The sequence below is a fragment of the Haemorhous mexicanus genome, chromosome 1 (genome assembly GCF_027477595.1).
Source record: "Haemorhous mexicanus isolate bHaeMex1 chromosome 1, bHaeMex1.pri, whole genome shotgun sequence".
Taxonomy (NCBI): Eukaryota; Metazoa; Chordata; class Aves; order Passeriformes; family Fringillidae; genus Haemorhous; species Haemorhous mexicanus.
This window is the reverse complement of record NC_082341.1, coordinates 63,420,437-63,445,721: the sequence shown is the minus strand read 5'-3', so window position 1 is coordinate 63,445,721 and position 25,285 is coordinate 63,420,437. Positions and strand designations below refer to the sequence as shown.

General features: G+C 40.6%; 1 long non-coding RNA gene across 1 annotated transcript in view; it reads left to right on the top strand.

Annotated features, from left to right (window-relative positions):
- Positions 1-24,265, top strand: part of LOC132324990 (uncharacterized) — an 80,597-nt gene extending 56,332 nt beyond the window's left edge. The window contains exon 3 of the long non-coding RNA XR_009485812.1: positions 24,172-24,265. This is a non-coding gene — a long non-coding RNA (uncharacterized LOC132324990). The remainder of the gene's footprint in view (positions 1-24,171) is intronic.
- The last annotated feature ends 1,020 nt before the right edge of the window (positions 24,266-25,285 follow it).

The window sequence follows — 25,285 nt, the reverse complement described above, 5'->3', positions numbered from 1 at the left end:
TCTGATGTCCTTCAGGGAGGGGAGGACTGTGGGCTTGAGAAGCTGATGTGGCATCTGTGAGCCACAAGTGGTACACGGAGCACACTTAGTATTTTTCCTTGTCAGTGGAACTGCTTGTGCGAGTTTTTCTTTTAGGTTTTGTTTTTGTTGTTGGTTTTTTTTTGTTTTATTATTTTTTTTTTTAGTTGTTGATGCCATAATTTTCCTAAAGCTCCAGCTGTGGTCTGCCAGCATGTGAGATGGTGAGATTCCATTTTATCCCTTCCTACTCCTGGTCCCAGGCTTCCCTTTGCCAGGGGCTCCTCATGCTCTCTCCTAGCCACCTTGTAGTGTGAAATGTGTGAAAAAGCAAGAAAGGAGGTTTTGGTTTGTGGAAGTTAATGGTGAAAGTACACATGCCCATGGGCTTCAAGGCATAGTAGGTGGCAGACGTGTGGGACACACCAGGCCTTTTAATTCCACCAAGCTTTATTTGAGGTGCACAGGCCCACCCTTTGGGAATTTCCAAAGTGTTTTTCCAGTGCCCTGGCTGAAGAAATCTGTGCAAAGCATTCAAGCAATCCTGTGAGTCAGAGAATTTGACCATAGTCTTTCCTGGGATCTGGAGGTGAATAATCAACAGCTAAACCCTCTTGAAATGTTTTCCTTTGATAAGAGCATGAGCTCAGCTTGGCAGAGATGTTGAACAGACACAGAGGGTATTTCTGGAGAGATGGCTGTGAAATCAGGAAGGTTGACTGGAAAGGATGCAAATACACAAGTGACAGAGGTCAAAACCTGACACATACTGCACTCTATTTGTTTTGTATTCACAGCATGTAGCACCGACTGGCTCTTCCAGGCCACACTCTTTTTTTTTTTTTCCCCTTCCTCTGAGGTAAGTCACAGCTTCTGGTATTACTGTACACTTTAACCATTTGCCAGTAATTTTTGCAAAGGGTTGTCATCAATGCCTGTGCTCTGTGCTATAGTGCTGTTCCCCAGGGCTTAGTGTTGGGGCCAATCCTGTTTAATATCTTTAATGTCCCCTCTTGACAAGGGGACTGAGGGCACCTATTAGCCAGTGTGCAGATGGCAACAAGCTGGACAGGAATGCTGATCTTGGAGGGTGGGAAAGCTCTTCTGAGGAATCTGGAGAGGCAGGATTGATGGCTCAATAAGGTGAAGTGCTGAGTCCTGCACTTGGTTCAGAAGAAGCCCTTGCAGGGCTTAAGGCTGAGGGAATGTGGCTGGAGAGGCGCCCAGCAGAGAAGGACCCGGGGGTGCTGGTCAATAGCTGCTGAACAGGAGCCAGCATGTGCCCAGGTGGCCAAGCAGGCCAGTGGCACCCTGGCCTGTGTCAGCAATAGTGTGGCCAGCAGAAGTATTCCCTACTGTGTCCAGCTGTACTTGGCACTGGTGAGGCCACACCTTGAATCCTGTGTTTAGTTTTGGGCTGCTCACTTCAAGAAAGACATTGAGGTGTTGTAGCTGTCAGAGAGGGGCAGCAGAGCCGGTGAAGGGTCTGAATCACAAATCATATGAGGAGCAGCTGAGGGAGCTGGGTTTGTTTAAGCTGGAGAAAATGAGGCTCAGGTGGAACTCATCACTCTCTACAGCTACCTGAAAAAAGGTTTTAGGGAGGTGAGGATTGGTCTCTTCTCCCAAGGGACAAGTGACAGGACAAGAGGAAATGGCCTCGAGTTGTGCCAGGGAAGGTTTAGATTGAATATTGGGAAAAAATTAATCATAGAAAGGGTAGTCACATTTAGACCAGACTGCTCAGGGTGGTGTTTGAGTCACCAGCCCAGGAGGTATTTAAAACATGTACAGATGTGGCATTTGGGGACATGGTTTACTGGGGAACCTGGCAATGTTAGGTTAACACTTGTATTTGATGATCTTAAAGGTCCTTTCCAACCTAAAGGATTATATGATTCTATAAATATTTAGAGAAACCAGAATAAGAGAACAAATACGTGGGTCCAATTCAACCAAGAAAATACTCTTTTTCTTCTATGGCATTAGGGAGAAGAAAAAAATATCTTGCAACCTTCAGGTTTTCTTTTATCTGTTACAGAAAGACCTGCCTACTCAATGTTTTTTTTCTTTTCCTCCCAGGGTTTAGCAGCCCTGTCAGGGTTTCTGGCTGTGTGTCAGTATAGTGGCTTGTAGACACAAATGGTATCAGGCTTTACAGGTGCAGGAAACACAGCAGCATTAATGCAACATGTTGTAAACACCAACAGGGCTTTATCTGTGTCTCCTTTTAATGATTTTTCTTGAATATGGCTTGCTTTAAAATAGCAGTTCAGGTCCCCTGTGTGAGTTTTGACACTGGTGCTCAGCTGAAGAAATATATTATCTTTCAATAGTAAGGGTTTTGAGGAGAGTGAAACACCAGCAGAATAAATAAGTAAATATCGAAGAAAACAAACAAGCCCCTCCCTTCGACATGATGAAAGATGCAACCCAGGAAAAAAGTAGGTTTAAAGGATGGGTAGGAGGGCAAAACCAAGCCAGCTTAAATGTGTGGCTTTGATGCATTGCTTCGTTTCCCTCCTCCCACTATGAGCTGTTGTCTTTCAACATTAACCTCCAGTCTCAGCGTAGTGAATGTTGTGCTCTGTAAGTCCTGCTCCTGCCCTTGCTTTCCTGCTGATGCCCCTGCTGAGCTCAGTGCTGACAGCTGGGAAAATTCTGTGTGATTTAGACTTGGGAAGTGCTGTATCAGCACATGGGAGATTAAGGATTTTAGTAGATTTTTTTTTTTCCTTGCTTGTAGAGGGGAATTAGTGAGCTCCCAAATTCACTGGATTTATTGGAAATCTGTGCCTGCTGAATGTGTTTATTCCCCCATATTGCTGGCTGTCCTCTTGACAGGTGCTGAGAGGAGATTTACAGAAACAGCAAATATTTGCTGGAGTGGCCAAAATATCTGAGGATTATTTAGATGTGACTCTTTATCATCATCTCTCTTAGTTCTAGTTCAGTAATTTAAATGCACTGACTTGAGCCTTTGGAAATTTTTAATCTACTTCTCTGTTGGATTTTATACAGGTTTCATGACAAAATCCTTCTACCAATGAACTAGTATAGAGTTGATACACAGACTTTGAGAGTAACTTATTTTTCTGGTTTTTGGTTTTGATGAAGTAATATTACAGGGAGAGCAGAACATGCTTATAGAAGGGTGCTGCTCCACACAGCAGAAAGACTTGGGTTGTGTTCCTCTAACTCAAAGGAATCCTGGAAAAACCCCTGAAGATTTTCTGTATTAGTTCCTCTGTTCATATTTCTGCAGGACTGCTTTTTGCAGAATTTAAATTTATTGTTAAATATTTCTGTAGATAAGTTGTATACCAATAGTTTTTAGAGGAGATACAAAAGGGTGAGAAAATAAGAAGAAAACAGCGAACTCCTTCTAGATGTTCAGGACCAAAATTTTAAAAGGAAACAATAAAAGCAAATCATTAACCTTCCCTCAGGTTTCCAGTGAAATACATAGAAATCAATATCAGCTTTGCAGTTATTTGAGATGCTGACAAATATGTGCTGTCATGCACCAAGCCTGGAAGAAAGGTTCAGAACTGGTGCCCTGTATGGAAAATTCCAGGTCTATGGTTATTCTTATCTCTTCTCAAGTTCTCCTACCTTCATCACTTTGCCTGACCTTAATTTTGACTGTTCAGGGAAGTAGGTAATTGCTGAGGTAGCAAGGTCCAGAACTGGTGAAAACATCTTTGTAACTTGCCCACAGTAATCAGCAGAGCACTGAGGCTGTTTGTGGCTCTGTGCCACCTGCCCTTGTGTTTCTTAGCACAAGAACAGCTGCTTTGCAGCTGTTTGCACCCCTGGCAGGGTGAGAGTTTATCAGAACCAAGCAGCTGAACTTTGTTTGGTTAAGATGATACCTGCTGGATCATAGGAAATGATTAGGCGGAGAAATGACAAATTTCTTCTGATTTGTTTTGCATTTTCTTCTCCCACCCCACAAGTTTTCTTTCCATCTACAGGGGCATTGCTGGGAACATTGTCCTGTGAAGTGCTTCAAAGGCAGAAGGCCTTTAATTTAATATTTTACTGTGTCTTTCTAGCCCTTCCTCAGTGAAGAGTCTGAGCTGATTTTGCTTCCTTACAAGCCTTCACACAGTTCTCAGATCCTGCCATTTGATACTGCATTAACCTGCTCCATCTGGGGCTGCTGACCACAAATTCCACAGGAGCTGATGCTATTCTAAAATGTGCTATTTATTTACAAGTGTATGTGTAGTTTCATTTTTTAATAGTTTTTGTTTGTTTGATCTCGTTTGGTCTTTTTTTTTTCTGTCTTCTTCTGAGTACCATTCAAGATGGATTTTGAAATTGTTCTCCCTTTCCTTTGCTGCTCTTACAGCAAGATGGTTTCAGGGTCTGAGAGCCCATTTCAGAAGGGGGGTAGTATGGATTTGTGGATGTCATATCCTTGAATTTACTTTTGTTTCCTTAGGCTTGGGGAGACCAGATATTTATTGACCTTCATGACCTGTTTCAAAGCCTGCTGACTGGAGGGAGTAGTGTGTCTGAGGCTTTGAGTTTCTGGCAGCACCAGCCACTTTGGTTCAGTGGAGGCATGGATGTGTCTTTGCAGTAATTTTTATATGTACACCTTGGTCATTGCAGGTGTGTTCCTGGGCCCTGAAGGAACAAAGCTCTGTAGATGCCTGTGCTTCAAAATATTTTTGATTGACTGATTGCTAAGTTAGTATTCTAGGAAAACCTGAAAATATCAATCCAATAGGAAATTAGTAGAATGAGATATGATTTAATGAGAAATCACAAACCTGGAAAGTTGACTGACACCCACAGCAACACTGGACTTTGATGACAGTTGTGTATTAACATAAAAGCACTTAAACGCATTCAAGAAATGAGATGTATTCATGTTTTCAATCAGGATATTGCATTTCTCCTGCTTCCACATGTCTTCAAGTTCAGCTACAGTTTCCATTGTAATACTTGAAAAGTTTGAGTTGCCATGCATATTGAATATGCAAATGTATCTCTTTATTTTGGGGTCTGTTGACCTGAGCAAACTAGCACTGGCATAAGTACTCTTCTTTTGCAAAGATGATATTCCATGTTGACTTTTGCCCGCAGGGAGTCAGATTTGTATCGTGTTCTGTGTCACCTATTGTTGGGTAAGGATTACAGAAATGGTTTGGTTAATAACAAAGAACTGTTCCAAACAGTAATTCCAATCACCAACACCCAGATCTCCCCCCCAGTATCTATATGTACATATTTAGAGAGCTTAGTAAAGCAGAATTTTCTATGGAATATGTTTTTGTATGTGGGTGGGGGGATAGGTAGAGGATGAAATGAGTATGGCTCTAAATCTGCTTTGTCTAGCAAACAAATCTAGCAAATGTTTTGGGTATGAAGGGAGAGAAGTGTGAAGAGAAATATTATGGGTAAAGAGAGAAAAGCAGAAAAAGCTATTGTTCCAAAGGGGCTACTAGTGCATTTTTATTTCCCTTGTCTCATAGTATACTGTGAAGAAGAGACATTATAACTTATGTTTATGGAAAAATCTATCTAGAGTAATTTTCTCTGGGCCCTGTGGCCTCATGCTTGGCAGGAAATGTGTGGGAGAAGATGCAGCAGATTGTTTTGCTCAGAGGAGTAGCCAGAGCCCACTGGGAGCACCAGAAACACTCAGGCAGAGTCACCGTGCAGAGCCTGTGACCTGTTGAGGCTTTCAGCTCGACTGCCTCAGCCTGTGTCATTTGTGTGATGACAGAAATGGCCAGGCAGTGGTTGTCTTTCACCTTTCCTCTGTGCTTCTAAAATTGTCTGTGTCATTTACAGCACTTTTGGTCTGCTTCACTTAGCTCTGCGGGAGACTTCAGTCCAGTGCAGCTGGACTTGCCTTTCTCTTCATCCGATGAGAGCAAAGGTGCACCTAGAATCATTGCTCTAGTTGAGTTGGTAGGCTGTGTAGATGTAAGTCTAAATTACTCTGGGCTGGGAGCAGCTGAGGAGGGGATCCCTCCCACCCAGTCATGCTGTGCCTGTGCCTGGCTGCCAGCACTCCCAAATCAGTCAGCAGCCACAGTGAAATTCTGGAAGTTGTCCCCGTACGCGTGGCAAACTCATTTTGGGTTGTCTGGGCTGAGTTCCCTCTGGCTGAGCTTCTGTCCTCTTTTACAGTTTCAACACTTTGTAGCCCTGAGACATTGTCTTCTTCCTAATTAATCTTTTCATTCTTTGTAGAGTCTGGACTTCCTCTCAATATCCTGTTTGAAGTGTTTATTCATCTGGGCAAGCTTCCAATCTTTCCTTACCATTTTTTCCCTTCCTACTTGCAATGGGAGTGTGAATAACATTTTCTTTTTTCAAGTGAGGTATTTCTGTGTTTGAGCTGAAGTGTTTGAGCACAGCCTCTGTAATTTCCTTGGTTTCTCAAAATTTACCATTCTGAGATCCTCAAGTCCTCATTGCATTTCCTTTTGTCTATTTGATCCTTCTCTCTAAATTGACATATGCAGCAGCTTTTCACAGTCAACTTTTCTATCCAGTCTTTGCTTCTCACTAAAGCAGTGGCTAGAATACATTTATCTCATTTTTTCCTTGTTTATATAGTAGGGGGGAAATAGCTCTCAATCTTTTTTTTTCTTTTTTTTGGGGGGGGAGAGGGGCAACATTTATCAAGCAATGTGAAAGAAGCAGCACATTGTGTCAGAAAGGGAAAAAGAATTTGTTCCACATAGAGGTGGTCATTAGTGAAATTCTGTTTGTGTGTATCCACTGACCTTACTTAGCTGCAGCAGGCCTGGAGTCACTCAGTATTGAAAGACTCTACAGGTTAGCCAAGACCTCTGTGCACCTGATCTGTGGCCTTTTAGTGCACTACATGGATCTTCCAAACAGTCTCTATCAGGATTTTATATCCTAAGCTGGCAGCCTGCCTGAGGAGTATCAAATACCCTAGGCAATTTCTAGGCTGAAGAGTCAGAGAAAAAAGAGGAGAGAAACACTGTGATAGAGATGGGACCTGTGGAACAGTTTTTGGGCTTTCTCCCTATTTCTCATGAGTGTGACAGTTATCCATGCCTTCAATAAGTGCATTAATTTTTAGGAAAGCAAATATCCCATATTATTTTAACCTAGTAATTTCAGGGCTAAACTTGATACCCTGACACCACTGGCAATAGGATGCATGTGGCTTGCTTCTGGGACATAGTGGCTTGTAAATAAAACCAAGACCAAAAACCGTGCCCAATGAAAACTTTTTCCCAATGTCTGTATTTTTTTCACTGTGTATTCATTCAAACCTGCATGTACCTCCCCTCAGTGAAGATGTTTGCTCTGTGCCAACCACACAGATTTATCTAAGCATAATAAAAGAGCACAATAAAAGTACTGTGTAAAATCAGTAAGAGGAACAGTGTTAAGTGCACAAAGCTGAAAATGCAAAAAGGCTGAAAGTTTAGGAAGTTTAGAAATTTGGCCCACAACATGCACCAGAAATGTCTTTGTGTGGATTTTGTCCCCTTGTTTTCCTTGGAGATGCAGAATGCCTGTGTGGAAAAACCTCTCTTGCTCTTTGCTTTTCATTCCTTTCCATTACTGAAATGAATCCAAGTTCTCATAGTTCACATGAAATGGATGCAGTCCAGAGAGCTCATTGCCCTGTTCTCATTCTTAATCTAGAAGGTTTCATACTTGCAGCGTGTCGCTGTGCTGTGAAGAATATAGAGAGGACAGAGGCGTCTGCCTGGGGGCTGGGGGAGAGGAGAAATTCCTCCCTCAGTACCCAGCAGCCTCTTCAGGGGTGATTTCATGCAGATTTGAGCATGAGCTAGTGCAGAGCCAGCCCAGCCCAGCCGTTCTCACGGGGAGTCCTTGTGGGAAGGGGAGGCTGGGCTGGAAGAGCCGTGGGACATTGCGTTGAGCTCTGCCACTCCCATCGCCAGTCCCTGACCCAGTGGGGAATTCCAGTTGGAGATGGTGAGACCTACCCTAAACTGAGTCACACTGTATTTAAATTAAAATAAATATTTAGTGAGTGTTTTTCTTTAGGACCCTCTTGTGTGAGACTTATTAAATGTCAGTGTTTAACTGGAGTGCAAACACAGCTGAAATTAGAAAGGATGTTTTTGCTTACAGCTGTGTGCCATGGCTGACTGGGGTTTGTAACTGTGTTATTAATGGCTTTTCCCAGTGACCTGGTCTGAAGTTTACCAAACCACAGCTCACTTCAGGTCTGCAGGGAGCTGACACACCATGGCAGCTGTTCTCTGGCTTCTTGCCAGAGATCAAATCATTCAAGAAAGCAGCTAAAAACTGTAGGAGTGGCAGGGGGTAGGTCAGTTGGGATGGATGGAGATGAGAGATCTCTGAAGCCAGGTTGTGGAACTTGGGGTTTATAGCAAAGGGCCTGGGTGCAGGGACCTGCTGGGAGCTGCCAGCCAGAGCTCAGAGCAGGCCCCAGAGACGTAAAGAGAGTGGGAAAGAGAGAGAAGGCAAGAGAGTGGTGAAGAGGATGAGAGAGTGAGGAAGAGTAAAGAGGGTAAGAGAGTAAGAGAGCAAGGTTTCCATTACAATACAATAAATCTTCTGTGTTGAATATTCTGATTCTCACTAACCAATCTAGTACAAGATACAAATCCTATAGCATTTACATACAGCCCATAAGAATCGTTACAAGTTACATTACCATACTGTGTTACATTTTAAACCCTAAAAACTACTCTTGGGTCTCTTCTGCCAAGCTAGAGGGATCTTCTCTGACCCTTGGGCCTGCCTGCAGGCAGAGGGTGTTGTTTCATCAAAAGGGGATTGCCTTCAGCTAGCCACCCCATTGTTTCCCAGTTGTTCAGTAACTGAGGTATCTCAAAGCTTGCTTTCATTTCAATCTCACTTATAGTTTCTGTATTCTCAAAATCTTTTGCCAGGCAATCATATTTATAAGACTTTCCTGTTCCATCTTCCCCAACAAAAAGCTCTCTGAATGCTTCCCCTGCCAGTTTCCCCTCTCTCCCAGCACCCCCATCCCTCCCCCAAGTAAGCAAGTGCTGTCGAATTCCTGCAATTTGTTTGTGAGTGGGAGGAGGATCTCCCAAGGACATCAGCCCTCTGGAGAAGTGGTCTCTGGTAGCTCTTTCTGGAGGAGTCATTGCCACTTCTTTCTTTGTGATTTTTTTTAAATAAATGGTGCTTTATATGCATTGGTGTTGGATTAATACTTACACCTACCCTCCAAGGATTAATAGCTAGGTGACTTCTGGTGTAGAAATTAACATTTTTGGTGGTCAAAATACATGGAATGTACTATATACAGAATCCATTATTTGAGATACAGAAGAGGATGGTTTCACCTTATGAAAAATTAGTATTTTATGAATCTCAGGTATGACAATTGTTGCTTTGTTTAGGTTGGTTTTTTTTTCTTTCAAAATCAAAACATTAAGTAACCCAAAAGCCAAGTTCTGACCAACTTCTATTTCAAGGTTTCTGGAAATACTGAAGACACAATTTTTTTTTGTGAGCTGCATATTTAATTAATATCAATTCTGTTGGTGTCTTATGAATTTTCTTATTAATTCTTGTTATTTCTCTCAAGATTGAAGAGTGCTTTTTTTTTCAAATAAAGGGTTAATTTTTTTTTTTCTGTGGCTCAGGAAAGGAAATTTTTGCATTGTGAGAATATTTCTTTTTATCTTATCGACAAGGATGTTGGGATGAAACAAATACTTCTTTAAAAGACAGCAGCTGGTTCCAGCCTCCAGGTCTGAAGTATTTTCAGTCTCATCTGCTTACAAGCAGCTGGAAGCAAGCCTATATGGGTTGCTTATTTAAGAGGTTAATGTACTTTCTATGGGGAATGAAGAACTGAATCTCACAGAAAGGAATATATTAATGTTGTCAGTGATGAGTTTTCATAAATTGAATTTGCACCAGGGGCCTTTGAAAAAGTGCTTTGCTCAGAAAGTAATTTTGATCTTCTGCAAATAAAAATAACAAATGTTTGACCATAGCCAGATTGCAGTTGTAAATGGCAGTTTAGCTATTTCAGGTTTGTCAGTTGATTTAGTTTTTTTAGATGAATTTGAAACAAATATTCCAATAAAAGGAAGTTTTCAGGGAAGGAGAGTTGTTTTACATTCTGGCAAGGGAAGGAATGCTTGTGCATAGCCAGAATCTCACAGGCAGCCTTTCTTTTTCATGGAGAGAGTGTGTGCATGTGTGTGTGTGTATATATATATATATATTTATATATATTTATATATATTAGAATTTTATATGCAACTGATATCTAGCACCATATAAGTCTAGCAGAAAAAAGATTCAATTTGAGAGGTAACCATTCAGCAGCTTCATTGGGATGATGGGGGTTGTTCAGCTGATGGATTGCTTAACAGAGAATATGTACTGAGTGAGAAGGGATTATTTTCACTTGAACTGCCTTTGTGATGGAGGGAAGATGAGACAGAAGCAAAGTGGGTCATGTTGAATCCCTCATTCTTTGTATAGACTTTGAAAAAATGGAAATCGACAAATTTCAGTTTATCCTGTTCTTGCTGTGTGCACATCCTGTATTTTCAGGTTTTAATAAAACTGGTAATTCTGTAGTGCATGTTCCTTAAATTCTCAGCAGCTAACATGTATTCAAGATGCTTCCCTTAGGAAAGTTTTTCTCTTTCCATATGCTAAGTAGGGAGCTGTGAGCAGCACTGTCTTAAAGGGAGAGAAATGCCTGGTTCCAGAATGGCAGTGACAGACATTGTAGGGCAAAAAAGGTGACAGTAGTGTTTCCCCAGAACTGTGTTTGCTCACACAGTGTGGTACTTACTGTATGTTACAATGACCTGCTTAAAAAAATTATTTCATTGTCAAAAAAATTCCTGAACATTGGGAAATATAGTTTGAGACATGTTTTTGCTTAAGATGTTGATAAGACTTTTATTTATTTTTCTAACAATTCTTTGAATATTATTGCTGAACACGTGACTGAGTCCTGTCAGATAATCTGTAGCACTGAATGAAAGTAGCTGAGGATATAAAATATGGTATCAATTTGCCTTTTTGCAAACCTAAATGCACCCCACAGCCAAATTCCTCTTGATGGTATTTTGAGCTTGTAGGTTTGAGTGGTCCCATGCAGATGCATTCCTGCCTGGTATCAGTGGATTCCTGGAGTCTGGGCCCTGCCATTGCTGGCTACTTGAGTCAGGGCATTGCAGTACACACATCTTTGGGCTATTTCCTACCTTTGGCTCATTTGACACCCAGAACCTTCTTACATGAGATAACATGTGAGCTGTGATATATTTACTATACCATAAAGTTCTTCTTGCACTTTAAGGAAATAACAGGGGTTGGATTGAATATTCATTGCCCTGATTTGCAGAATGTGTTCTTTGGCTGTGGTGATCATTTCTGCAGAGCTGTTTCCCATCTCCACTTTCTCTCACTTCTGGTGTGACCTATACTGTGTGTGCATATGGCTCTGTTTCACTGCAGAAATGCTGTGTCTGGCAGCCTATTTGTCCTCCTTGGTTTTCTGCACTTCAAGAGACCTGATGGACACTTCTGTTTGTGTGTCCCTAGAGTATATTCTGAAACCACAAACAAGGAAAACCCAGCCTTAGGATGCAGGTGCCACAGCAAGTAACTGGAGATCAAAGGGTTTCATTTTGTGAAGAGATGCTATCAAATCAGAAGGTGTAGGAAAAGGAGAATGTTTTTAAGAGGCCTCAATCTAGGGTGCTTTTTTTTTTTTTTTTTTCCCCTCAGGACATATAATTTAATTTTCTGAAAAGTTTCAGAGCACTTTACCAGTGCAGTTTTTTCCGAATCTTTCCTGTGTTATGTTGACAGTTTGTGAGCTGGGAAGGAGTGCTATAGGTGAACCACAGAGCTTCCACATATTAATCTGTGTTTCTGCTCGTTTTTAATTTTTCTTTAAGAATAATGGCAAAAACATGCTTTGCAACTTTCATATGAATGAGAAGGAAAAACAAAGCAGCCAATAGGAGACAGATATGTGTCCATGTCTTGATCAGTGCTTCTTCCTGTTTCTTTTATGGGAATGCTTCACTATAAGGGTGCTTCCAATATCTCTGCCTTTGCAGGTAATGATTGTAATGAATAATTAACTGTTACATTATGTCACAGCAGTGCACTTCTGAGTGGTTTTTAAAGTTGTTTTTTTTAAATACACCTGTGGGTTGATAAATAATAATGCTAATGAATAAGTGTAAGGCAGACTGCATGTGAGAGTTTGACATATCAAAAAGTTACAGATTGTTTTTGATAAGAAAAATCCTGAGAGGATGAATTTTGTGTTTAAAGGATTGCCTAGGGTCACATAACTTAGTATACAAAGACATTAAACTGGAATTACATGTGGATTTTCTTTTGCAAACTGGAAATTAAAATGCTCTCAGAAATGTGAATGGAGGGGAGATAAAAAGGGACTGTGAAGCTGTAAATCATGACAGTGTGAAATAAGTAGGAGCTAAATACAGTACTGGATCATGATAATGGGACAGCTAATACCTTTTTAGCTGTACTGCTCAATCTATACCTTTTTAGAGAGAAGATGTTCAAAGTTGTGGGGAGGCATAACCTGTTTCAGGATGGAAGGAAGCATCCCTCTGGCCCTGAATTCTCACCTGTGCAGCAGCACTTGCTATTCTGTTCCATTTGCACTGGGCATGGTGGTTGGGGTGGGAGAGACTTCCCAAAACTTGTTTCTTGGATTCCAGAAACTTGAGGCAGCTTCTCCTCCAGCTAGGTCTGGGGTTTCAACACCCTAGTCCTGTGTAGCATGTGCTCTTGGAACCACAGCTTGATTATTCTTAGAAGGACCCATGTCAGTCACAGGTTAATATGTCTCCATATTTAGGAGAGGTTTCAAAATTTAGGATTAATCTGCCTATTTATCTGGGAGATGTGTCATTTTTACAATTCCTGTCTAAACGTTAAAATTATTTTCTGCTTGTTTTGGTTTCGCTCTGCTAAATTGATGACTATAGTCCCTCATTTGAAGTTGATTAATAAAGATCTTAACATACTGTTCAGATTAAAGCAGCTTTATATTTCATTAGGAAAATATTGTGTAATGATTATATTTGGATCTCATCTTCTTTTTCTTTTCCCCTGCTAGTATTATTCTGTGGTGGCCTTCAAACAAGGGATCCTGTTAGATTCTCACTGGGTGGCCAAAAAGCAGATTACAAAAGTTATAAAGATTCATGTTTGTTTTGGGTGGAGGCTTCAAAGGCTCACAGGCTTCCTTACACAAGGATGCAGTCAGAAAATGTGAAGGCAGGGAAAAAAAGATTCTGAATCTGTTTTGTGTAAAAAGGGGGTCATAAAGCCACTGTCCTTGCTTAGCCTCAATGGAAAGGCAGTGTAGTGATGGGTTTCTTTGATGTTTGTGTTAGTTGCAGCCAATAAAGCTTCATTCTTTTCTTTACATGTATTCCTTAGTAATGTAAAATGCAGTGACATATTCATAAGGCAAATAGTAAACAGTGTGCTAAAGCTTAGCGACTTAGTGCCTATAGTTTTGAGGTGCCGGATGATGGGATGTATTCCAGTCCATATGTTCTGCAGATTGCAATTAGTTAAACCCTCCTGCTGCTATGTGGGATAAAGTGTGAGTTAGGATTTAAAGCTGTATGCTTTTTTTTTTTTCTTTGATAAGTTACTGAACCTCGTCAGTTCCTTGCAGAACCAAAGATAACTCACTCATGTGGCTTGTCCAAGCTGGTCTGTATCTGGAGGCCTTCTGATATTGCTGTACATCGCCCATGTTATTAATTTTATTAGGTGATGTTAAGATATGGCTGTTAATCAGAGTTCTAACATGATATTATGAATGTCTGCAGGAACACAGGTCTTTATATACCGTGTAAGACTCTTAATGCTGAAATGATGGTGCACAGATATGTAGCAAGGATGGATGAAAATAAAAAGAAGAAATTATTTCTTGCCCTATTCAATTGACTCCTCTCATAAAGAAAGGAAGGAAATGCTTAACATTATTAGCATGTAGTTGCCTATATGTGCTCTCAGAGGTGTTATCTGCTATGTTTTTAAATATCTAATACTCTTGGTCAAGAAAAAAAGTTTTGTCCTTGTATTTTCTACCTGTAAATATTTTTTCTCCTGAGGTTCCCACCCTTCTACCCCCTCAGTTTTCTTTTAGGAGGCTTCCACTTAAGGAAGCTGCAGACAGGAATGGATTCAGATTGTAGAATGGACACTGGCAGCATGCATATGCATGAGAAGATGCTGTGAGATAGCCAGGGCTTTGAAATAAAGTCACCATGGAGCAGTAATCCCACAGAGGAATGACTCCATGTACTTGAGTTACTTCTTTGAAATCGTTGCTCTTTGTCAATATTTACCTATGTAGGTATTATTGATTGGGTTATTTATGTTCATTAATAGGTTAAACTTTGTATCACTTTTGTGGTGAGGTAGCTCCTTGTTTTAGTGGGGAACTGAAGTTGCAGAGCACCCAAGCAGTGTTTCAGTTTGTCCTTGGGGGCATGCTGCAGAGATGTTACAGCTGTTTTTGAGCTCCTTCTGGGTCTGTGTGAACCAAGATGTAGGGGAAAGAGGGAGGTCTTATCCCAACACTAGGACAGGACATAGCTTGGGGTTCTTCTTGGTGAGGATGTGATGTGCAGCTGAGGTCAGTAATGGGATGCAGCCTAAAAGTGGCTTGGCCAAAGCTGCCTGGGCAGCCAGGACAGGGCAGGCAGACGAGATCTCTCCCATGCTGCTGCTGCTTCTTGGACAAATTACTATGGGTCAGAAACTAACCAATGCAGGACATGTTCATTTAAAATCATGACTTGAAGTCACTCCCCCATTGATTTAATCAAACTGAAGCTGAGGAGTGGCAGCAGACACTGCAGTATTACAAACTGCCCAGAACCCAAGCTGGCCCTGCGCTTAGACCACAACAACCCCCTGCAGCACTACAGGCTGGGGACAGAGTGGCTGGACAGCAGCCAGGCAGAGAGGGACCTTGGGTACTGATTGACAGCAGATGAACAAGGGCCTGCAGTGTGCTCAGGTGGCCTAGAAGGCCAGTGGCATCCTGGCTTGTATCAGCAATAATGTGGCCAGCAGAGGCAGGGAGGTCATTCTTCCCCTGTACTTGGCACTGGCGAGGCCGCACCTTGAGTGCTGTGTCCAGTTCTGGCCCCTCAGTTTGGGAAGGACATTGAGACACTGGAGTGTGTCCAGAGGAGAGGACAGAACTTTATCAGCATAAGGCTGGTAAAAGGTCTGGAGCACAAGTCTGATGAGGAGCAGCTGAGGGTGTTTAGCCTGGAGAAAAGGAGGCTCGGGGGACCCTTATCAGTCTCTGCAGCAACCTGAAAGGAGGCTGTAGCCAGGTGGGGTCGGTCGCTTCTCCCAAGTTACAAGCAACAGAACAAGAGGACACAGTGTAAAGCTGTGCCAGGGAAGGATCAAGTTGGACATAAGGCATAAGGGAGTATTGCTTCACAGAAAGAATTGTTGGGCATTGGAATGGGCTGCCCAGGAATGTGGCAGAGCCACTGTCCCTGAAGGTGTTTAAGACTGGATGTGATTCTTAACCACAGAATCACTGATTCTGTGATTCTGTGGTTGACTGAGCATTCAACAGCACTGCATGGGAAAAATCAAGCAAACTTAATTTTCTTGGCAATAGTTACCCTTGTTTTCCATTTCAGGAGGATCTAGGGCTCTGTGGAATATAACTAGAGATTGTCGTTACAAGTCAGTTTCCCAAGACCTCTTATGCTCAGCCCTGACTCTTAAATTAGCTCCAAAAACTCTAAAAATAGACATTACAGTGTGATTGTTGCAAGATTAATGTTATGGATTCCACAGATGTAAATTATTATCCAGTTTGAGAAGGTTTGCATGTATAAATCTCTCACAAATACCTTCAAGCAAATATTAAAAGGGCGGAGGATGTTCTGTTTTGGGTTTCTATTGGAGTACTTGTTCCAAGAACTCACTTCAGCTCGACTTTAGTGGCAGAAAATGAAACCTGACATAATTTCCACTTTAGGTTGAGAAGGTCAAACCAGTTTTGAAATCCAGACCCAAATCCAAGAACTGTCCCAGGTTCATCAGCCTAGAAGTGTTCCATTAATATTATGAGCATCCTTGCCATGATGAAATTGGAGATGAGCAGACTTACAAATAGAAGCTGTAACAACCATTACACCAGCAAAAATCAGTTTTGTCACTGGTGTGGAAGGTATTCAGACAGGCTTTCTTTTCTGCTGTCCTGCCTCAGAGCCACTGCTGTAAATCTGAGAAAACTATGATTGTTGTTTATGTTTAGGCATCCTAATGTTGCTGTGGTGGTACCCAGGGGCACTTGTCTGATTGTGTTTGATACATTATAAACTGTGGTAATATGGTTGTGTTGCTGTTTCCAGTTATTCACAGAAGTAACCGATTGCTATCTTTAAAAAAAAACTCCAGTGATTCTCCCTTCTGAATTTGTTATCAGTACAATTAAATTAAGTATATAGGTTCTTAGATCAAATATGACTAAAAATTTGCTTTCTGAATGTGAAGGTATTTTCTTTGTTCTAGAAATACATCCTAAGCCTTATAGAGCAGGTGGCTAAAAGTGAGTGACTGTCTAAAGATACACAGACACAAAAATAATAATAAAAAATACTGTTTGAAATTTTATTTATTATTTCTTGTAGTGCCTTTTTAGAGACTTGAATATGGTGTCTTCTTACCTATCAATGCTTTTTCATTTGTTTTTGTATCCAGACACTAGAATCCATTTCTACTCTTTTTAAAAAATAAGTTAAAACTTCTCTGTGTTGTGAGAGTGATCAGAAATTTCTCAGGTCTGGGTTCTTCAATCGTTTTGTAGTGAATATTGCAACTTCACTGAGCGGCTACAGGTAGTCATACAAATTGTAACCAATAGGAAAAAAACAAATCAATGTTTGTGTTGCTGCTGTATTTTGGAAAAACAATTTTGGCGGTGCAGAATAGGTGTATGTAATAAGCTCTGGGTTTTAAGTATAGTGAGAGGAATATAAAAGGAAATTGCTTGTATTTTTATGATCATGACTCATAAGGGATATGTTTGCTATGGTTAATATCCAGTGGGATTTGCCCTCCTGTGATACAGTGTCCTATGCACAAAACTCCTTCACTTGGCTGATCTTTGGCCTTGTCTTGCTGTGGGTTGATCTTCAATGTCTTTAGTCGGAGTCAGCTGTATTTTCCTTATGCACACCAGGGGTAAATACTGCCCCACTGCACTCAGGCCAGATTCCCTCCCTATTTCATGTTTACACTGCACCATGTCATGGACAGGTATGCTCTCAAACCCTGCCTGAACTCCAGTTTTTGGAACCAGCAGATGTCTGCCTGCTTTGGTACACATTTTGGCAGGCACGTGGAACCTGTACTCGCTAATTGCACTGCCAGTGATGACAGTCTTGCAATAGCATCCCCCCAAACTTGGGTGTTTGTGTTGTCCCATGGGACACCATGCCTTCTGGATGCTCAGTCCCGAGGTGTGCTAGCCATGGCATGCAAAGTGGGCATGCTTCCTGCTCTCTCAGGCAAATAGGTGCAGCCAAAAGTCGGTTCTCAGGAGGAGACCAACTGGGAAAGTACAAAAGGAGTTGGTGGGAACAACATGGAAGCTCCCCCTTGCTTTTCTTGAAATGGATGCTAATGTTGTTTAAAGACAAAAAACCCCAAACAATTTAATAACATCAAAAACCTACAGGCACACATTTGGGAATTCCCATAAGAAAAGAAAATGTGACAGATGCTGACCATCTCAAAAAACCTTATTACTTTAGTAGTAGATGCAGTCGATACATGTGCTTCTATCCTGCCTGTGTCTGAGGTACTGGTGTTGGTACTGGTATTATTTCTGTTCTGTGTAATCCCTGACATTTTCTAATGTGCAAGTATCACCAGTTACTGAAAACTGAAAGTTAAGTATAGAACTAAAGCCATCTGGTAGTTCAGAGAGAAAAGTTAGATAATTAGCTGTTCTTGTCAAGGGACTGTGATTAAAATAGGCCATCTTCATAATAGTGACTAGTTTGCAAGGGACTTCCTGGAAGCCACCTGGGATAATGATAATGAAAAGAACAAAATTAAAAACGAGGGGGAGGTGGTGCCATTATAGCTCATGATGACTTTTGTAAGTGAATTAAGTCAGCTTTTAACTTGAAGGCTGCTTGTTATTTTGGTACTTAGGAGAGAAACGACGATTGAGTTTTCTGACTGTTTGGCAATGTGCTGCCACTAGGTCAGCCAGGTTACTGCTGGAGATCCTTAATATTTCTGTGTCAAGCTCTGGTTTCCTTGCTCACATCCTTATTAACTTGGGAGGGCTGTTGGCACAGCTCATCTTCAAAGGCCTCTCTAATCTGTGTAACCTGATGGCTCCTGCTCAGGGATTTTCTTCCATTGGGGGAATCAGTGCTATTAAGAAACACCAGAAGAGGAAAAACCCCATCAGAACAGCATTACTGCATCGTTCTTTGTCAGCTGATGATTGGTACGTGCGTAGCAATGTTAGTGCAATGTGAATTTATATTGATAGATATCTCTCAAGGAATAAGATGTTTACCAAGTAGTGCTTAGAAGGGAAGCTCTTTGTGTAGTGGGAGGAAGGATCTGTGGAGCTTTGGCAGCTCCAGCCCACCCCCCAGCACTGGTGAGGAGGGGCTCTGTGTTCCCTTTGGCCTTTACTGCTGAAATCTTGTCCTCCTCATCCAAGAGGGGAGCAGCAGGGAAACCTCCAAAGGCTGCACAGCACTTGCTCTTTCCTGTATGTGGATTCCTTGGTGGATGCCCTATGTCAATGTGATCGTTTTAATCAGGGAAGTCTGACCTGAATCATATGAGTAGTGTCTCTTTGAGAGCATGCTATTGAGAGCAGCCATGCTAAATGCACTAGTAGGATAAAATAAACGTGTAATGAGAATGCTCCATCATTGGTGTGATTTAATTAAATATATTTTCACTTCATACTGATAAAAACCCTATATCTAAATCAAATTAATTGAAATTTACTTGTTTTTTTTTTCTTTTAATTGGAAGCTGCTACTTATTAAAAAACTCCAGTAAAGACCTGCTCATGCTATTTCAGAGGCTTTTAAGAATTTCAGTGTGACTGTAATATTTTCTCAGAGCGAATGTGGTGGAAATCTATTGTAAATGTAACCAAGTTCAATACTTAAATTAAAATATGGGCAAGGATTAAAAGTACTCTGGGTTCTCTCTTTGCTTAGATTCTCCTCAAAAAAAAATCTGCTTCTAAATTATTTTCATTAAATGAAGCTTTTATGCCTCTTTATTCCTTGATTGGGAAAGCAATGATTTGAAAAATTCAAGATATTGAGGTCTCAAAAGTGTCAGGGATGCTCAGCTTCAGAAAGCATAAGTAAATATTTCAGTGCAATATGCTCAAAATAAATTGCTGTGAATGCTTGTGGATATACAAATATTCCTGATCAGTTTAATGGGTCAAACTTTCATATAATTAGAAAGGTGCTGACTGTACTCATGCACGATCAAGCTAATAATGTCTCACTGCATTCTGTATAAAACAGGAGTGTGATGCATCTGGTGAATGCTTATCTAAGGTTTCTTGTAAGAAGTGTTGATCTGAAAACTGCTTCATGAATTCTTTCCCTTTTTTTTTTTTAATATTGAGAAAATCAAACTATTTAAAACTGCTTTTGCAGTACTTTGTTGAATACCATCAAAAGCAGAAAATCCAGATTTTAGATTTCAAGTGCAGATTGTCACTCATGTTTTAAGTTCTGCCTGCTCATGACCTGTTTCAATATCTACACCTGGTGACCTGATGGCCAAGGTTCTACCTTGTAGCATTTTTTTGGTGACAGTCTTTTCCATTATGCCCAGTCAAACAGTCTGACTTTCCAGCATTCTTCCCACCTCTATTGTTATTTACTTACACGGGAGAAAATGGATGGAGAAGTTGACAACTAAGGCGAAGCAAGAACAGGCTTTTTACTTGGTGATGCTATAACTGACTTCAGATAAATCTTGCAAATGAATAAGTTACTGTTAAAGGTAGGAGATAATAGAAAGCCTGAGTGGCTGGAGTTAAGCACTGTGAAGTCTGAATAACCTCTTGGGGGCAATTCATTGGAGTAAAATTTAATCTGGTTATAAAATTCAGATTTTTTATTTTTAAACCTAAGGATTGTTATGTGGTATGACAAACCATCAGAATATTCCTCCCCCCCAAACTGTACCCCTCTAATGTGCAGAGTTTTTTCTCACCTGCTCTTTAATGAGGTGTCTGATTATAGATTTTTGGTTTGTCCTGTTCTTTGTACAAGTTGGTGAAATTCAGATTTTCCTGTAGATAAGCCTTTGGCTTTTCAGTTGCTTCTGCCTTGCAAAGAAATTAATTCCTTCAAGCCAGTTAGTCTGCAGCTCCAGCTGTGACTGTAGATGAATGTTCTTGCAGGGTCATGTACTGTAGCTCTGAACCTAAATAAAAGGATTAACAAGAGTTCACTTGGAGGAAAAACACTTAATTTCACTATAATAACTATGAGAATCCATAGGGAAAACCAATAAAGCTTTACTATTAAAATTGTTAACAAATGATTATTCCATCCTGACCTTTTCTTCCCGCTGTTATTGTACTTTTGAACAGTAACAAATGATGGGATTGACCTAGTTCATGGTAGTGCTTTTGTCCCTGGCCTACAAATGATCTTTTTCTTGTAAAATAATTCCTAGTCTAGCTCTTATGAGAAGCACTGATAGTATTTTTGAAAGTAACAGTGTTTTCTGGTGCATTTCACATGATTTCTGCCACAAAGCTTTGCTCGGTGTGAAGGAAGAAGGGACATCATATAGACAGTGATGCTGGAACTGAGCCTGGCAGCCAGCAATACCCACAGGATACATCTGACTGCTCCAGAAGAGCATGACTGATTTCCACAGCTACCACAAACAGCTTTTAATGGTTCCTGGCAGAAAAGGAGGAATTCTGGGGTGAGCAACTCTCTTCAGTTGCATATATAGACCTCATTGTCTCATCTTCCAGCAGCACCTCTGTCCAGGAATGAGGAGAGCAGGGGGCTGCTGGCAGGGGCTTCCTCACTCAGTAATATCTCAGTTGGCTGTAGATGACTGTGGTGCAGCTGCTTTCCACTCAAGCAAGTGCTGTAGAGAGCCAAACCACTGCTCAGGGCATTAGTCTGATCCTTCAGGGTTCTCCTCTCTCTGGTGGGGATGCAAGGAGAGGGCGGAAGGATTTTGGTTCTAGTGATCTTGACTCTCTCCAGTATTTTACGACTGCCAGCCTCAGGCAATGCTATTGTCTGAGTAGACAAAGCAATACTTGTATCCATTTCCTTGGGAAGGAAGTCAGGTAATTTGACTAATGTGACTGCCCTGATTGGCTTAAAAAATCAAACAGATGAAAGCTGTCTAATTTAAAGGTTAAATCTTGATATTAGCTTTGTCTTCTGCTTTATTTGGGCTTTGGAGGTGATGAACAAGTCCTGGTTGGTAGGTTGGTGACCATCATGAGCCTCTGTCTGAAAAAAATGCCACAGTGCCCATCTGGGTTACCTGCTGGGAGCTCCTGGTGTTGAAACCAAAGCATGAAAGCTGGTCTCCTCAAAAATGGTCTGAGGTTCTGCTTGGGCCTACACTTCACACCAAGAGCTGGAAAATATTCTGGGTTCTGTCATGTGCTTTTGTGTTCCTTATTTTTGCTTCAAAGATTTTGCCCCTGTGAGGCATGTTTTATGAGACTAGTATACATTTTCAAAGAAATATAACTTGTAAAAGTATACATCAATCTGTCTTTCATCAGTAGGTAACCTAATACTTTTTCTTTTTTTCAGTTAAAAAAAAAAGTATGGATAACATTGTGCTTTGTTTCAAAAATGTTTCTCATTTGTGACCAGATGAGAATCACACTCAGCTTTGACTGGTGACACTCATTTTATTTCTCTCCAATTTTGCTGCTTGCATACTCAGGAATGTGGTTTTGGTTTTTTCCCCTCTTCATGATTATTTTGTGGAGCACCTTCTGAAACTGTAGAGACTACCAACAGTCCATAGGGATGGCCTAGGAGCCACAGCCTGAATAGAATTCCACAGAACTTTTGTTCTTCACTATACCCTTGCTCCAGCACTCTTTGAGCTGAATGTTTATGATGGTTCAATACCTAATGTGGCTTTAATTAGTCACAAGTAGCAATTATCCTCTAAATTTAGGAATCACAGTTAAATATAGTAGGTATGCTCTTCTATCAACTAATTTTCTTTTTTTTTTTTTTTTTTTTAATGCCTTAAGTTCAGGTAGGCAGCTTGTGCTTTAGAGAGGTTTCTGGTTTTCCTACATTTTTCAGTGATGTTGGGTCTCTTTGCAGAGAAATTGCAGAGATTCTGTTGCAAGAGACTCAAGTTTTAACAGCATGTTTTTTGGGAAAAGTTGGCTGATATTTTGGCCGGATTTTCAGGACCTTAATGTTATTAGATCAAAATTATGGATCAAATCCTCTGCAGGTAATGGTGCAACAGTCTCTGTATATGTTAGGTCTTTGCTGGCTCATTGTTGAATTCACACCAGTGGATTTAAATGTGAATAGGGAACTGTAATTTAGGGTCTCCCGATGCTGTGTAATAGCTTGAATGTACACCAGGTTTATGAGATGCATTCTGGATAAGGCTAACTTACATTTATCTGCTTGATTTATTGATTTAATTTGTAAACAGAAGAAATATCAGAGGAGTCACTAATGAAATAAGAATATTACCTGACCCTGCTGTATTTTATTTCTTAACACAGAGATACCCTGAAGCCTCTGCTGCATAATACAGGGTGAGGTTCTCTAGGCTTTTTGGAAACTATGAAAAATTGGGGTGGAAAGACATAAAATGGAAAAGCTAATATTAGATAAAGCATTTCAAGTTTTGTAGTTTATGAGAGGGGTTTCTGCTTGTGGATTTTTTAAGCTTTGTCTCTGTGTAAATGAAGGACAGGCAAACACAGTTGTAGCCCTGTCCTCAGTGATGCTTTGCTAAGCATGACTTACTGGAGTAGACAGCAGGACTGTCCATGAGAAGCAACTGCACTGAAGCAGCAGAAATCAGAATTTTCTTTCATGTGCTGCAGATTGCTGGAAATTGAGTGGGACCTGTGTAGAGATTGCATTGTACCCCCTAGATCTGATGGAATAATTTTAGAATGTTTCATCCCCTGTGCAGCAGGGAGGAGATGCGTGTTATAGAGGTAGCTCACAATAAAGTGTGCTGTCCTTGTTAAGATCTGTGTGCTGTTATGAAGAAGGACTTTTCCTGTGCCTTAGAAAGCATGTTTTGTCCTGCAGTTTATGGTGCTATGCTTGCAGACATGGGAGTTATCTGCAGTACGTGAAATCTGAAAGGTTCATTTCCCAACTGCATTGTTACTTGGTTAATCAAGTAGACACATGTAACACTAGCAGGGCACATTTTTTCCAATTCAGTATTTGATTTATAAAAAGAAGGCTTTGCAGAGATACAATTTAACTGATGTAAGTTGCAGAGCTCTTGAATATACTCATGTTATGGCTCTAAAGTCAAATGCAGCCCTAAACATAGCTTTGTCCAGAATTTTAAAGAATTCTTTGTACCTGGACACTAAAACACAGAGCTTTCCAACAGAAAAGAAAATAAAAAATATTAAGGAAAGATGTATTTCACATTTAGAGTTGGTCATTTTTTCTACAAAATGTAACCATAATTTGGAAATGTTATGTCTTTTTCTGTGAGAACTGAAAAACTTCTCTAGAACTACTGTGAATTTGTATCAACAAGTGAATATGTAGATGCAGCATAGGTGCAAAATCATCAAACCAACTGTGGTTTACTGTTTTCTCTTTTGATTTTTCTATTTTTACATGTCATGTTGATTTTTTCCGTCTATAATTAGTCGTGTAAGTAATTGTGTTACTTGTGGCTCTGATTCTGCCTCAGCAAAATGTACCACAACTTTGAATGCATGGAGGAATTCCAAATCATTGGAACTAAAAAAATCCTTGCAAATTTAGTGTCACACTGAATTCTGAAATATTATTCTTCTATTTGCAATGGATTTGGTAGCTTTTATATTGTGTAACATGCTATTTCTTTTTAATCACTTAGGAGTTCACCAGATCTTTTTATGTGGTTGCTGAAGCATTGCCCTGGGACAGGAGTAATGATGGATGGACGAACAAAACACACTTCAGGTAAGAAATCAGATATATGCCATTTGGCATGGCTGTTCATTAACTTTCCTCACATTGTTTTGGTTCAGCTTGAATAGCAGCAGTATTTAATGTTACACCACTAAAATTCACTGAATACAAAATATAAATCTCTTGTCTACATGAATGTTTACACATATCTCTCTGTAAATCAGTGTCAGCGGGTTTCTTGTTTTCCTTCTAGATTTGGTAACCCTGGTAACAGATGCTGCTGCTGCTGTTACAGTCTTTACCCTTGCTACTGTATAAATTTCCTTAAGAATTTTATTTCACATTAGTGGTTACAACTGTAGGTCTGAACATAAGAATGATTTCAGCATTTCTTGTGTGGTTTGGGCAACTTAACTTGTTCTTTAAGGCCGTGCCAGTTCAGGATATAGTTGTCAAGTTTTTGATATCCTTGGAAGTTAATGCAAGCCTGTTAAAGCCTGCACAAAGGCAAGCAAAAGTTGGTATTGATTTAATGCTTGCTGTGCCACAAGCTTTGTGAAAAAACATGGACAAAATCTTTAGTTTCCATATCAGTGGGAGCTAGGTGCCTATGTACCAATATGCTTGTATTTCTGGTAGAGAAAATAGTGTGTCCACAGTACTTTTTTTTTTTTTGCACAACTCTGATATGCCCAGGGCTATATTGACCTTTCTGTGTGCCTGAGGATCACCTTGCTGTGCTGGCAGGGCGGAGCTGCCAGTGCTCCAAAGCAAAGGTGGGTACTGCTGAGTGCATATTTCAGCTACAGAGAAAGGCTTGGCCTTATGTGTCAGTGCTGTTTTGATTCACACATGGGGTTTGGCATCTGTGGCCTTTCAGTTGCCCTTGTCTCCTCTTCCTTTGTGAGAGCATTCTGAAGACAGATGTGGTGGAGACTGCACTGTGTTCAGGTTGGAGCCAGATTTGTTAAAGAGTTGTCTCAAGGCAAGGACACAAAATATACAAAGGAAAGGCCCTGGAGTTTACTTTATTTTCCAACTTGCATGGTGCAAAAGCATAAATATAGAAAACACATAAA